This window comes from Lemur catta, chromosome 3 (genome assembly GCF_020740605.2).
Source record: "Lemur catta isolate mLemCat1 chromosome 3, mLemCat1.pri, whole genome shotgun sequence".
NCBI lineage: Eukaryota > Metazoa > Chordata > Mammalia > Primates > Lemuridae > Lemur > Lemur catta.
Genome location: NC_059130.1, coordinates 36,199,115 through 36,212,334, shown reverse-complemented (window position 1 = coordinate 36,212,334; position 13,220 = coordinate 36,199,115). Strand labels below are relative to the sequence as shown.

The following is a 13,220-nucleotide window of genomic DNA, read 5'->3' as shown; positions in this document are numbered from 1 at the left end:
GAGAATGAGCTAATGCTTAAGACCCTAAGTCCCCAGTGACTTACAAGCAAGGGTTTTCAAAGGCAGGGGTACATTTCAGGAAATCAGAAGTTGCAGGCAAAATTGTGAATCAATACATGGAGGTTGTACATTGGCCTGGCCCAAAAAGGCAGGATATCCTGAAGCAGGGGCCTCAGGGTCATAGGATTCAGAGATTCTTGGATTAGCAGCAAGGAGTGTTAAGATGAGTGTGACTCTTTCTAGGTCCCTCAGGGAGAAATTTAGAACAAAAAATGGCAGTGGGAGTTCAATTCCTCAGTTCCCCCTTATCTTCATTTTCTATCTAGTGGGGGTTTCTGAAGACAACTCAAGAATATATGTTAAGATGCCATGTTTTAGTTTCCATAGGGAACCAGAAGGCCCATGGCTCTGGCTGGCTTGGAGGGCCATTGTTGCTGCACTCTTCCTGCCCATGAGGTTGCCTATTCACTTTTCAAGGCTAGCCAGATGCCCAGAACTACCCTGGAAGGGACTCAAGATTTTCCTTTATTTCCACACTTGAAGGACCTCACAGGCCCCAAAGAGGGGTCCCTGCTCCAGCTCATGTGGAGGAGTCCGAATTCCTCCCCTCAGCCCTCTGTCAGACTTTGTCCTGGGGCTTCCTTGCCAGCCCTATCCAACTTGGATTGGGGAACTACTTTTAAAAACAATTCTAAAAGATCACACATGTACGGATGCGCACGCACACGCACACACGCACACACATACACACGCACACTGAGTGAGCTCTTTGTATTTTATTTGGAAAACCATAATGACTCTCAGACTACACAGAAAGCTGAAACAATCAAATAATCTTTCCAGGGCTCAAAAGAAACAAGAGTCACAGAACTGGCTGGCAGCACTGCAGAAGACAGAGCAGATGGAGACTCCCATGGGGGTGTGGGGTGACCTTGACAAGGGAAACACTAGTGAGTATTTTATCTGCCCTCTTCCTTTCAGGACGCCAGTGCTGCTGCACGCACCAGCAACAGGCTCCAGTTTATTCTCCTAACATCTGGGCAGAAGGGATGGGAAGACAGTGAAGCAGATAAAAGTATACCCATTTCCAGGAGTGGAGAAACTGAGCCATCAATAGAGAATGGGGCTTTTTAAAGTGCTGGAGACAGATGTTGGGGTTCCTCAAATGGAAACAGGTTGCTTGGACTCTCCCAGTTTTCACACTCACAGTCTCACATCCAGGGAATCCCCTCAGTCCTTGGCAAACTCTATCCCTCAGTTTCCTCTATGAAATGGGGATACTGACAATTTGTACCTCAAGAGGTTGCTGTGTGAATTTGATAAATCCATACATGAAAAGCACTTTTATTTCAAATTCTGCCTGTCTTATAGGAAGGGCTCAATAAATGTTAGCTGTGATTGTTATTTTGTCAGCATCTGCCTGTTAATGAATTACAAAGGCCACAGGATCTTGGAATTCATGGATGCCTCCTTAGATTTCATCTCAGAGCCCCCAAACTTAAATGTATTCCACACATTGTAGCAACCCCCTTCTGTGTTGGGCCCCCCTTTCTTCCTTGACCCACCAAAGTGGCTGCTACTCTACTCCACCTGGTGGTAGTGGTGGGAGAGGGTCTAAATGCAGTATGTCTCAGACTTGAGCATGCACACAAGTCACCTGGGCATCTTGTTAAGTGTGGATCCTGATTCAGCAAGTCTGGGATGGGGCCCAAGACTCTGCATCTCTAATAACCTCCCAGGGGATGCTGGTCAGGGGACCACTCTGTGAGTTCAAGGTCACACTGTGTGTCAGCCTGTTGGGAGTCTGAGCAAAAGCCTATAATATTCATACTGTTAATGGAGAAAAAACTGTAAAATAATTCAAAGAGGTTTATTCTGAGCTAATATGAGTGACTGTGGCCCAGGTAAAACATAAACACAAGAAACCTTGAGTAAGTTCTCAGATTACTGTTTGGTTTTATGTATTTCAGGGAGTTACAGGCAAAGATATAAATCAATACATAGAAGGTATATATTGCTTAGTCCTTAGAAAGGTGGGATATCTTGAAGCAGGAGGGTTAACTAGTCATAAATGGATTTAGAGATTCTTGAATTTGTAATTGGTTAAAGGAGTAAAGATCTGTCTAAAACTTGGAGTCAGTAGAAAGGAATGCTTAACTCAGGGGCTCTGTTATCTGTCATGTGATACCATGCCAGCAAAAAAAAAAAAAAGACCTGTTTAACTAGATTTTATGGGTTGTAAGGTGTGACTTAAACCTTGTCTGGCATGGCCGTAGGTCTTGTTTATAATTTGGTATCTTATTGTCACAAAGAGTCCGTTTTGTCAGTATCATGATCTCTATGTTGATATTAATGCCGGTAAGTGGTTGTGTCTGTCAATGAAAAAGAAGCCAAACTCTAAAATAATTTAAAGATGTTTATTCTGAGCCAAATTTGAGGACCATGGCCCGGAGTCACACCCAAGACACCTTGAGCAAGTAGACTGGCTGTGGCTGGGTTACTGTTTGGTTTTATACATTTCAGGGAGACAGGGGTTACACATAAAGTCATAAATCAATACATGGAAGGTGTACATTGGTTTGGCCTCAAAAGGGGGTGGGGCAGGGGTTACATGTTACAGATGGGTTTAAAGACTCTTTGATTTGTAATTGGTTAAAGAAATGAAGCTTTGTCTAAAGGCTTGGAATGTTTTAAGTTAAGATGAGGAAGTCTGTTTATCAGAGACAAGCCACCAGCCATATACTCAGACTCAAGTAATTTGTTATGTGAATTGAGGACCTGCAGGTTTGTCTTGCATAGCCTTAGGCCTGTTAATGAGTTAGAAAGGATGTCTCCAAGAAGGGACAGGGGCATGATGAGGCGTGTCTGACCTCCCTTCTACATGGCTAGCAACTCAGTTTTAGGGTATTTCTGGTGTCCCCTTGGCCAAGAGGGGGTCCATTCAGTCAGCTGGGGGGCCTTAAGAGGTTTTCCTTTTTGTTCACACATCTAAACTCTAGAAGAGGGGGGTATAAGGAGGAGTGTCGGTCCTCTCTTCCTGTCATGGCCCAGAACTCAGGTTTTTCAGGCTTCTCAGATCTCTTTGGCCAAGAGGGGGTCCATTCTCTTCGTTGCAGGGCTTGGGATTTTATTTTCATTTTACAATACCCAACTGAAGATCCTGAAATGTAGAGAATTAGTGCTGTGGGCAGTGGTGGGCACTGCTTAGACACACTTAGAGCATTTGAGCAGAGCCACTCAGGGAATGGAGACGCCAGCAGGGCGCCAAGACTCTGGGCCAGGCTTGAGATCTGTGGTGAGGAGTGTTGCAGGTAGTTAAGAATATTGGTTAAAGAACTGAGCTTTGGGAATTTTTTTGTTTGTCTTAAATATCAAGACTGTTGCTTAAATCATGGCTCTCTGTGTCTGTGCATTTGCTCTCTTGAATGGTGGACAAGGGATATAGTGCCCACCAGTGCTCAGGAACCACGCACGGTGCGCGTGACTAAAGGTTTAGAACTGCTGGCCTGAAACGACAGAAGCCCCAGAGCTGGGCCTCCAGTCTCCCCCACAAAACAGAGTGCCCTTGCCTAGGAGGGTCTGGATACTTCCTCAGCCACCTCAGAACTCAAGTCCGGCTCTTACAGGTCCATGTTGGATGGATAGACCAAACTCTCCCAAACAGGCCACCTGAGTACCAGAAATAAACATAAACAGTAACCCCTCACATCTGAGGTACAATTCACTCATTTTTCAAAGCCTCAGATGAGAGTCTTCTGCCATCCCCCTCCCAAGTGTCTTCCCCGAGAGGCACCGTCAGATGCCAAGATGGCATCACCGCCTCTCGCAGTGGGTCTGCCCTCCGCTCTCTGGCGTGCACGGTGCTGGGGGGGACCTTCCCAGGAGAGGTCGGGGATACGGGACTTGACTTGAGTCTGAATCTGCCCACCGCTGCCTGGCTTCCCTCAGGTCAGGCTTGTGCTAATTTGAAAAGTGGCCTTATGATAACGAGCACTAAAGCACTCTCCAGACCCCTGTGCCCTGGGAAGAGAGTGGGGAACTCAGTTTCTCCCAGCTCCCTTCCCTCCAAAGCCAGCTTCCAGCTTGCTGCACTTTAGTTTCCCACATGGCTACCAGTGTGCTACACATTTGTACCTGGTATCTGTCGCTTCAGATCCCCCGCATAGCTGCTCTTGGCCAGCCGGGAGCCTTCTCCTTTCTTCCCAGAACGTTCCTCCACCAGCCTGGCCCTTATAAAGGCTTCTACTTTCTTTTGTTCCTGTTTCTTGGTAAACTCACAGCCCCTACTTCTACCTTATAGAACCTTCCCAGCACAACCCCCACCCCCCTACCTACCTGTCCCCCACCGCTATGCCCCTGCACCCCTAGCCTGCTAGAACATGGCCACCATGCTTCCTGATGGATTTCCAAAAGTTGAGGGGATGCCAAACACAGCTTTCCCCCAATCACGTTTCCCTGAGCGGCTCCCCTTGAAGAAGAGTGATGGGGCTCCCATGCCCCTCCCAGCACAGATAAAAGTAACAGATCCCAGAATTTTCTGATGTCCTTCCAATTCCTACAGTCAGAAGGGACCTCAGACTTTTCTTTCTTGTGATTAAAAAAAAAACCCACATAACATTAAATTTATCATCTTAACCATTTTTAAGTGTACAGTTCAGTAGTTAAGTATATTCACATTGTTGTGCAACAGATCTCTAGACCTTTTTTTTTTTTTTTTTTTGAAACAGAGTCTTGCTCTGTTGCCTGGACTAGAGTGAGTGCCATGGCATCAGCCTAGCTCACAGCAACCTCAAACTCCTGGGATTAAGCAATCCTACTGCCTCAGCCTCCCCAGTAGCTGGGACTACAGTAGAACTATTTTTTATCTTGAAAAACTGAAACTCTATACCCCACTGAACACTAATCTCCCCTTTCCCTTTCCCTCAGTCCTTGGCAACCACCTTTCTACTTTCTATGATTTTTGACTACTTTAGATAATTCATATGCAAGGACTCATACAGTATCTGTCCTTTTGTGAATGGTTCATCTCAATTAGCATAATGTCCTTGAGGTTCATCCATTTTGTAGCATATGACAGAATTTCCCTCATTTTTAAGACTGCATAATATTCCATTGTGTGTATATACCACATTGTCTTCATCCATTCATCTATTGGTGGGCATTTGGGTTGCTCCTCAGTTTTTTTAACCCTTTATTTTGCAACTGGCCATTCGCATAAACAAAGTGATTTGCCCAAGACCACACAGCCAATAAGATGTTTGTCACGATTTTGTCATTGTCTCCTGGATTCTGGCATCAGCATTTAGGGGTTCTGGTCTGACCTGGAGTTAGCTGAAACAGGCCCCCTGAGATTTCTATAGGCTGCGGAGGTTCTGATGGCTGTGTGCCTGTGAGAACATCCAGCCTTGGCCTGGGGCCGCTCAGATGTCTTCTATGTGTGGACACTGGATTTCTCTTATGATATTAAGAGCTTGATATTGTTCATTTGTTTAAGTGTGTTAGTGGTATTGTGTTATGCGTTTTCTTAAGAAGACTTTTATAGATGCAGACTGAAATGTTTACAAATTCAATATGATGTCTAGGATATGCTTCAAAATCACTGGGAGGTACATATGAAACAAGCCTGTGGGCTATTAGGCCATTCTCTCTACTTTTGTATATGTTTGAAATGTTCTAAAATAAAAATTTTTCTTTTTCATCTTATATTTGGATAGACCACACCTGCCTCCCACTGTTCAGGAACTCAACAGATTATTGCTGAAATAGGAGCAGTTTTGACTATTATCAGTTGTAAGTTCTGGAGGATAAAGTACCACCACCATTGTGCAGACAGTGTAAAAACAAACAAACAAACAGAAAGTCCTGCGGGATGTGGGGATGGACCAGCAAACACATGTGTGGCCCTGTGCCAGAGGTGTCAGTGGCATGGAGGGCTCAGATCTCTCCACAGAGCATGCTGTATGCTCCCTGCTCCACCAGGCTTTCCTGTTAGCAGTCACCAGCTTCCTGAATTAGAGATATTTGGGTCACAGTGTGAAGTAAATATGACATGTGAGTTTGTTCATTTGTTTCTGTATTCATTCACTGGCTCATCCCTAATTCTTTTTCTAACCACCTACATCCAGCCGACACTATGATTGAATTTGCCTCCTAAATACCTCAGATCTGCCTCCTTTAATCCACGGCCAAGGCCACTGCCCTAGTTCAACTGCTATCATCGCTTACCTTGGTTATTGCAATACCTCCTAACTGGTCTCCTTCTCGCCATTCTTACCCTGGGCATCCCATCCATTCTCTAATCACGCCACTCATCCCTGTGTAATGAAAACCCAGAAAGCCTTCTCGCTGCCCTCGAAATGAATTCTGAACTCCAGCAGTGCCTTGATAAGTCTTGGGGGGACCCAACCTCTCCTCTAGTCTCATGTTCACTCCCACCCTTCTCACTCCTTGTGCCCCAGACACCCTGAAATTCATTCAGTTCCTCAAAAACACTGTGCTCGTTCTCATTTCCAGGACTTTGCCTGCACTGCTCCCTCTGCCAGATACCCACCTCCCACCTTGGCCTGGATACCATACTCACCCTGCAGTCCTCAGCTGAACCTCTCCCTCAAGAAGCACCCAGCCCTCGTTTTCCCCAGCCACACTGGTGTTCCCGCTCTGCACTTACGCCCCATAGCACTCAGCCCCACTTGCTGCAGGTGTTCAGTAAACATTTTTTGAACTGGCAGAATATATTTGATTTGCAAGAAAGGAAGACATATAGAAATATATGTTGCAACAAGCAAGTATTCTCAGTCCCCAGATATTCCCATGCCTTCTCAGTCATCCCAGAAATGTTCCCTGCTCCAATTATCATTGAAGGAAGTTTTCCAATTGCTGCTGAATCTATTGTGCTGCCCTCTGCTGGCAGGGCCTAGTTGTTTGGGTGTGATCTCAATCACACTTTCCCACTGTTAGATCTTCTCAGCCAGCGCCACCCCTACCACCCCACCTCATGCAGGACCAGTTCAATGCCCTCTGGGCACACCCCTAATACAGGGAGCTGGGCACTCTCCCAACAGGGGGCATCGTATTAGTCCTGCATGGGGTGGGTTGGTGGCCGCTTCAGCCTCCAGTAGAGATCCCAAGTTAGGGTGTCCCCCGATGCACCGCCCCCGTGCACCCTCCTATGCATCCTCCCAGATGCACATCCCCTCGTGAATCACCCTCCCCTCTGTGCACTCCCCCAGGTGCATCTCCCTACTTGCAGCCACCTCTGCACCCACAGAACCTCACCCAGCACTGGGGTTCTGCCCCGCCCTCAGATGCTCAAAGTCTGGCAGCCTTACCTCTCTGATCTCTGTCCTCACTGAGGTATTCCTGTGAGAGCTGCTGTCACTTTTGTTCTCTCCTTTGCAAAGTTTCTTTCTTTCTCTCCTTCTTTTGTCTGTGCTTCCACACCACCGTCTCCTTCCTCATTCAAGACCTTGTGCCATCCCTGCCCCCTTTTTTTCTTGTACCTTTGGTCTGTCGCCTTGCAGCTGTGCTCCTTCCTTCAGTCCACACCTGCCTTGGCTTCTGCTCCAAATGACCTCTCTAAGTGGACAGCTGGGAGGTCACAGTCTCTTGCCCAAACATCTCCTCTTATTTTGCATTCCAACTTTGTTGAATATCAGGGCCAAAATTAAACTGCTCCCCTATAAAAAGCAGCTGCTCCAGACTGTTCTTTCTGTCAGCAGTCCTGTCATTCTCTGGTCCCTAGGCTCAAAAACCCACAGCCACCTCTGGCACTTTCCCTTCCTATGCTCATATCTGGCCAGCCCATAGGTCCTGTCACTCTGCTGTCCCTGAGGCTTTCACATCCATCTCCTTTGAGTTCCTCCTACCCTACCCTTAGTTTAGGTCTCACTGCACTGGCAGAAGTCATTTGGTCACCTTCCTCCTCCTCCAGATCATCTTTTCCAGTCTTTATGTCCCCAGACCATTGTCCACTCTGCTGCCAATTTTGTCCATCTACAGAAGTGATTCTCAAAGTAGACCAGCAGCTTCATCACCTGGGAACTATAAATACTTGCTATAAATACTCATTCTTAGGCCCCACTTCAGACCTGCTGATTCAGAAACTCTTTGGGTAGGGCCCAGAAATCTGTGTTGGATAATTTGGCAATATACTAAAGTTTGAGAACCACTTCCCTAAAACATTGCTCTGAGCAAGTTTCTCCTCTGCTTAAAAACCTAAAACATTTGTTCTAGTTAAGATAACGTTCAGTTAGCTATAACAAGATAGAAATCTACTTTTCTTTCACTTAAAGGAAGTCTGGCCATGAACACTGCAGAGCTGATATAACAGCTCCATGGTGTCATTAAGATCCCAGGGTCCTAGCTTTCTGTTTCAATTCTTGGAACATGGCTCTCTCTATCTTCAAGGCTACCTCATGGCTCAAGAAGGCTGCTAGACTCTAGCCATCACATCCTAATACAGGCCAAGAGAAAAAGCAAAAGAGCCAAAAGTGGGAACTCTTCCAGCTGAGTCAGCTCCCTGTAAGCAGCCTTCCCAAGAGACCCAAATAACACTTCCACTTAAATCCTGATTGGGTCAGAATTTGGTCACAAGGCCACACTAGATACAGAGAAGCTGGGAAATATAACTCTTTCTTCTGGATGGCAATATGCCCAACTGAAAATTGAGGTTCTTTCAAAAGTTTACATACAGTACTATATGATTCAATTTATATAACACTCTTGAAATGGCAAAATTATAGAAATGGATAATAGATTGATGGTTGTCAGGGAGTGGGGAGGGAGGGAGGTGACTGGTTATCAGGTAGCACCAGGGATCTTCGTGATAGATCTGGTTGATATCTTTGGTGGTGGTCACAAATCTACACGTGATAAAATTTGCACAGAGCTAAATATACCTGTGTACACATGCATGTGTGCCTGTAAAGCTGGTGAAATCGAGATGTCGCTGGATTGCATCAATGTCAATTTCCTGGTGTGGATATTACACTATAGTTTTACAAGATGTTTCCATTGGGGGAAACTGGGTGAAGGGTATATGGGATCTGTCTGTATTATTTCTTACAATTGCATATAAATCTGTAGTTATCTCTAAATAAAAAAATAGAAGAAACAAAAACAAAGTCAAGGTTCCATTACTAATGAGTAAGGGGAGATGTTATAAGCAACTAGTGGTCTCTGCTATAAGCCTAACCCATCGCCTGCTGTAACCAATCCATGCTTTTTAACATAATCAAGGCCTTCATGATCTAGCATTAAGGTAGCTCCCAAGCAGTCCATACCTTGCCAGGTTAGTGTCATTTGCATTAAAGCATAGACCTCTAGAGGGTAGGCCCCAAAGGTGTGGCCAGTATTCGTGAAACACTTCTTCACCTGTATGGCCCTGAAACATATTTTCCTACCCTCCAGAAGCCTCCATTCTGAGATAGCACCAATATTCTCAGGTGTGGCGTTCACCTAACAGGGAATGAAAATAGCCTCTGTCTAATTGAAAGGGGCAGTGAGCAAAGAGGGACTTTTTAGACCTGCATATTGCTCGAGTGACTACAATGAAAGCAGGAGTTACCAAAGCATATTTTGAAATGACTTCTAAAGAATTCTGTCCTGTCATCTTTCTGCATGTTCTGGACCTCTATTCCTTAAGGTTTTATCTGGCACCAGCTGCTCTCTCACCCCTGGGCAGCTTTGCTGAACTTGACTGCGCCCCACGGGAAAGGAATCAAACTGCCTGTCAGAAGCTTCTGCTCAGCCAGAATGCTGCCCAGAGCCTTTTCCCCAGCAGCTTCTGAGACTCTCAGGTGCCCCAAAGGGAGGTGCTGAGGAAGCTGTACCATGGAAGGGGACACCTCGGTGGCGGAAGGACTCTGGAGAGAAAGAGAGACGGTCCAGAGGGACAGGCATCTGGAGGAAGAACGAAGATGCAGGTACAGCCCTGGGAGAGTGAGGAAGAGACACAATCAGGTGGAGCAAGCATTAAGGGGCCTGGACAGAACATCAGCACCCAGGAGGCAGAACACTCTGCCCAGAGTGCTGCCAGGTGCAGCCTGTGCCCTGAGGAGGGCAGCTGAGGGACACTGCTGGTGGCCAGGCCTGATGGAGCGAGAGAGGGTCCTGGGCTACAGGTCAGGCCCTCCCAGTCCTGAGCCCATGGACTCCCAGCCCAGACTCCAGGCAGGGGGCATCCAGGGATGGGCTTCAGGGGTTCCATGAATCCCTGATCTCATAGGCAGAATTCTGTGAGTGTGTGCTTTTTTCTTCAGGAAGAGCATCCATAGATTTCATCACATTCTCAAAAGGCATCCTTAAGCCCCCAAAAGCTGGAAATGACACCCAGGGATACCAAGAAAGGGAGCTTGGGGGAGGAGTGGTGAGGGAGGGCTAGGTAAAGGGCCGAGTAGAGCAGAGAATAGCGACAGTGGAAAGGCTTCTGAAAAAGTACTAGCTCTGGCTTGTGGGCTGCACGGGTCCGAGCAACACTGGTCTCCCTGGTTCCCCATGGGGTTAGATGTCCTGACCTGCTCTCAGCCCAGGTAGGAGTCATGGCCAGGACAGACCTGGAAGAGACCTTCTCCATGCTGGCTCCTACTGATCTAATCTTTTATCTTTGCTTAGTGAATCCCTCAAGCTAGGGGACCCTTCCTGAGCCCCCAGACCTATTTGTTCCACCAGAAAGTACTCCAAAAGCACCCCACAGATCCCCTGTCGAAGCCCAGCATGCTTGTAATTGTGGCCAGCGTCTCTGTTCCCTCTTCAGGGGAGCCCTGCCTGTTGCGTCCACAGCTGTAGCCTGGCCCAGTGCCTAGCATGTGACAGACACTCAGTATTCAGTAAATATCCATGGGATGGATGGGTGAAAACCTAAAATACATTGTCTTATGGGTGAGGACCAGATACCCAGGGACTACTTTGAGGACCATCATAAAAAGGGCTGGGACTGATCTTTAATCTATCAGGAAAGAACAGGACAAAGATGAGTTTGAGCTTGTGAAGTAATTCCACTGAGAGGAGGCCAAATTCTACAAAACACCCCCTAGAGTCCTTGGCAGGAAAGATTTGTTCTCATTAATTCTTTGCTATAAATTGAAAAGAAAGCAGACAAGGCTGAATGAATTGATCAGATGGGTGGGGGTGAGGGAATTAAGGAATTAGCTACATATTGGGGTGTGTGAAATAGATGAATCATGGATTCCACATAACAGACCTACACTTAATGTGTGGTCTGGTCAACCAGTTGGCATTGTATGAAGTACAGTACTTACTCTGTGCCAGGTGCTAGAGACGTAAGAGCAGTGTAAGTCATGGGCAGGAATAATCCCATGAAAGAGAAACTACCTGCAACTTTACTAGGGTAGCATTCTCTCGTGTCTCATCCCTCAGCTCTGTCCCAAGGGTGTGTGTGTGTGTGTGTGTGTGTGTGTGTGTGTGTGTGTGTGTGTGCTGGCCCTGGGGAAGCCCCTTCATCTCTGTGGGGATGTCAGCCCTCCCCTCTGCCTGGTTGATTGTCCAATTGTGAAATGGTCTTTAGTTGGCAAGATTGATGATCTTCCTTGTTTAATTTAACTCTGTTTAATTTACTGAAGTGAAATTCACATAATAAAATAATCATTTCAAAGCACACAGTTCAGTGGCAGTACATTTACAATGTTACACAACTACCACCTCTGTCGAGCACCAAGTTTCCATCACTCCAAAATAAAACCCTGTACCCATTAAGCAGTTCTCCCCAATCTACACCCCATCTCTATGGATTTGCCTATTCTGGAAATTCCATATAAATGGAAAAAATATAAATTCCATATAAATGGAATCATAACTATGTGAAGTTTTATGTCTGGATTCTTTCACTTAACATAATGTTTTGGAGGTTCATCCAGGTTGTAGCATGTATCAGAACATCATTCCTTTTTATGACTGATTGGTATTACATTGTATGTATCTACCCCAATTTTTTATCCATTCATTTACTGATGAATATTTGGACTGTTTCCACCTTTTGGCTATTGTGAATAGTGCTGCTCTGAACATGGCATGTGTATGTATTTGTTTGGGTACCTGTCTTCTAGGTATATACCTAAGAAAGAAAACCTTCTAAGTTTTTGCCCAAAGAATTTAAATAGAATGCCTTCTAAGTTTTGCCCAAAGAACAAAATATGCATTTAAATTCTACCAGCAAATGCTTACCAAAAGCTCAATGAAGAGAAATATTATTCATGACAGGTTTTTAAACTTCAGTTTTTGATGGAAAGCCCTTTGTCAAACAGCTGACCCCAAACTCTAATATATAAAATATAAAAAGACAGAGATGCCATGATAAGGTGGACAAGTTGGCCAGGAGCTCAGTGAGACCAGCCTCTGTACACCACCCACAGACCTGAGAGCCTCGCAGACCTCCTGCGCATCAGAACCGCTGCTCTAGGTCAGGCTCATCTGTCAGAAAGCTGCAGGCTAGGACACTGCCACTTCTTGGCAAACTCCTTTCAGAGAATTATACTTGGGTGGTAAGTCCTCAGACTGCCCTGGGAGGTACAATACGAAGCTGCTTTTTAGATATGTAATGACGTATTAATAGCAATGACTTTCCCCCCTCAGACTCCCCTTTAAGAGAATCCTCAGGAGAAACTCATTTCAAGGCTTAGTGGAAAGAAAAGCTGAGCTCCTCCTAAATGGTGATTTGTTTTAATGGACTATATTTCTCTCTTTTTGCTTTCATTGCTAGGAAGCTCAGAGTTACATTTGCAGCTCATGTCCAGCAGTTCTGTATACCAACTTTATGACTGGCTACATGTTGCTATACTACCCTTCCTGCTGTCCATTTAATTTTTATCCTCCTGAATGGTATATACAGATGCTCCTCAACTTATGTTGGGTTTACTGGGATGTAATGCATTTAATGCCCTGATAAACCCATTGTAAAGTTGAAAATTCAGAAGTTGAACCATCATAAGTCAGGGAGTATCTGTCTTTCTGAAGTACCTATAATCCTTTTTAGGTTGAGGTAAGATATAAAGAATTATTTTCTCATCTTGGTAGCTGTGAATGTAGACGTCTTCCTGCCATTAACTCTGAGCATAGAACCCAGAGATGGTCCAGATAAATCCTAAGGAGAGCCAGGGCAGCCCTCTTCGCACCCCACTAGCCCCAGCTCCAAGGAAGAGACACCACCCCAGGATGGACCAGGTGAAAGCAGGTGAGCCCAAAGCCTCCTACGGCCATTATCAGCT

General features: G+C 45.8%; 1 protein-coding gene across 4 annotated transcripts in view; it reads left to right on the top strand.

Annotated features, from left to right (window-relative positions):
- The window catches only part of FAM163A (family with sequence similarity 163 member A), a 74,651-nt gene that overhangs the window by 21,753 nt on the left and 39,678 nt on the right, over nucleotides 1-13,220 (top strand). Inside the window, exon 2 of one of the 4 annotated variants that reach the window (XM_045547243.1) lies at nucleotides 844-950. The exons of 2 other annotated variants lie outside the window; for them this stretch is intronic. The gene's annotated coding sequence lies outside the window, so the exon portion shown is untranslated. Of the gene's footprint in view, nucleotides 1-843; nucleotides 951-13,125; nucleotides 13,187-13,220 lie in introns of those variants that run through there. One more of the 4 variants, XM_045547249.1, reaches the window with a different exon arrangement.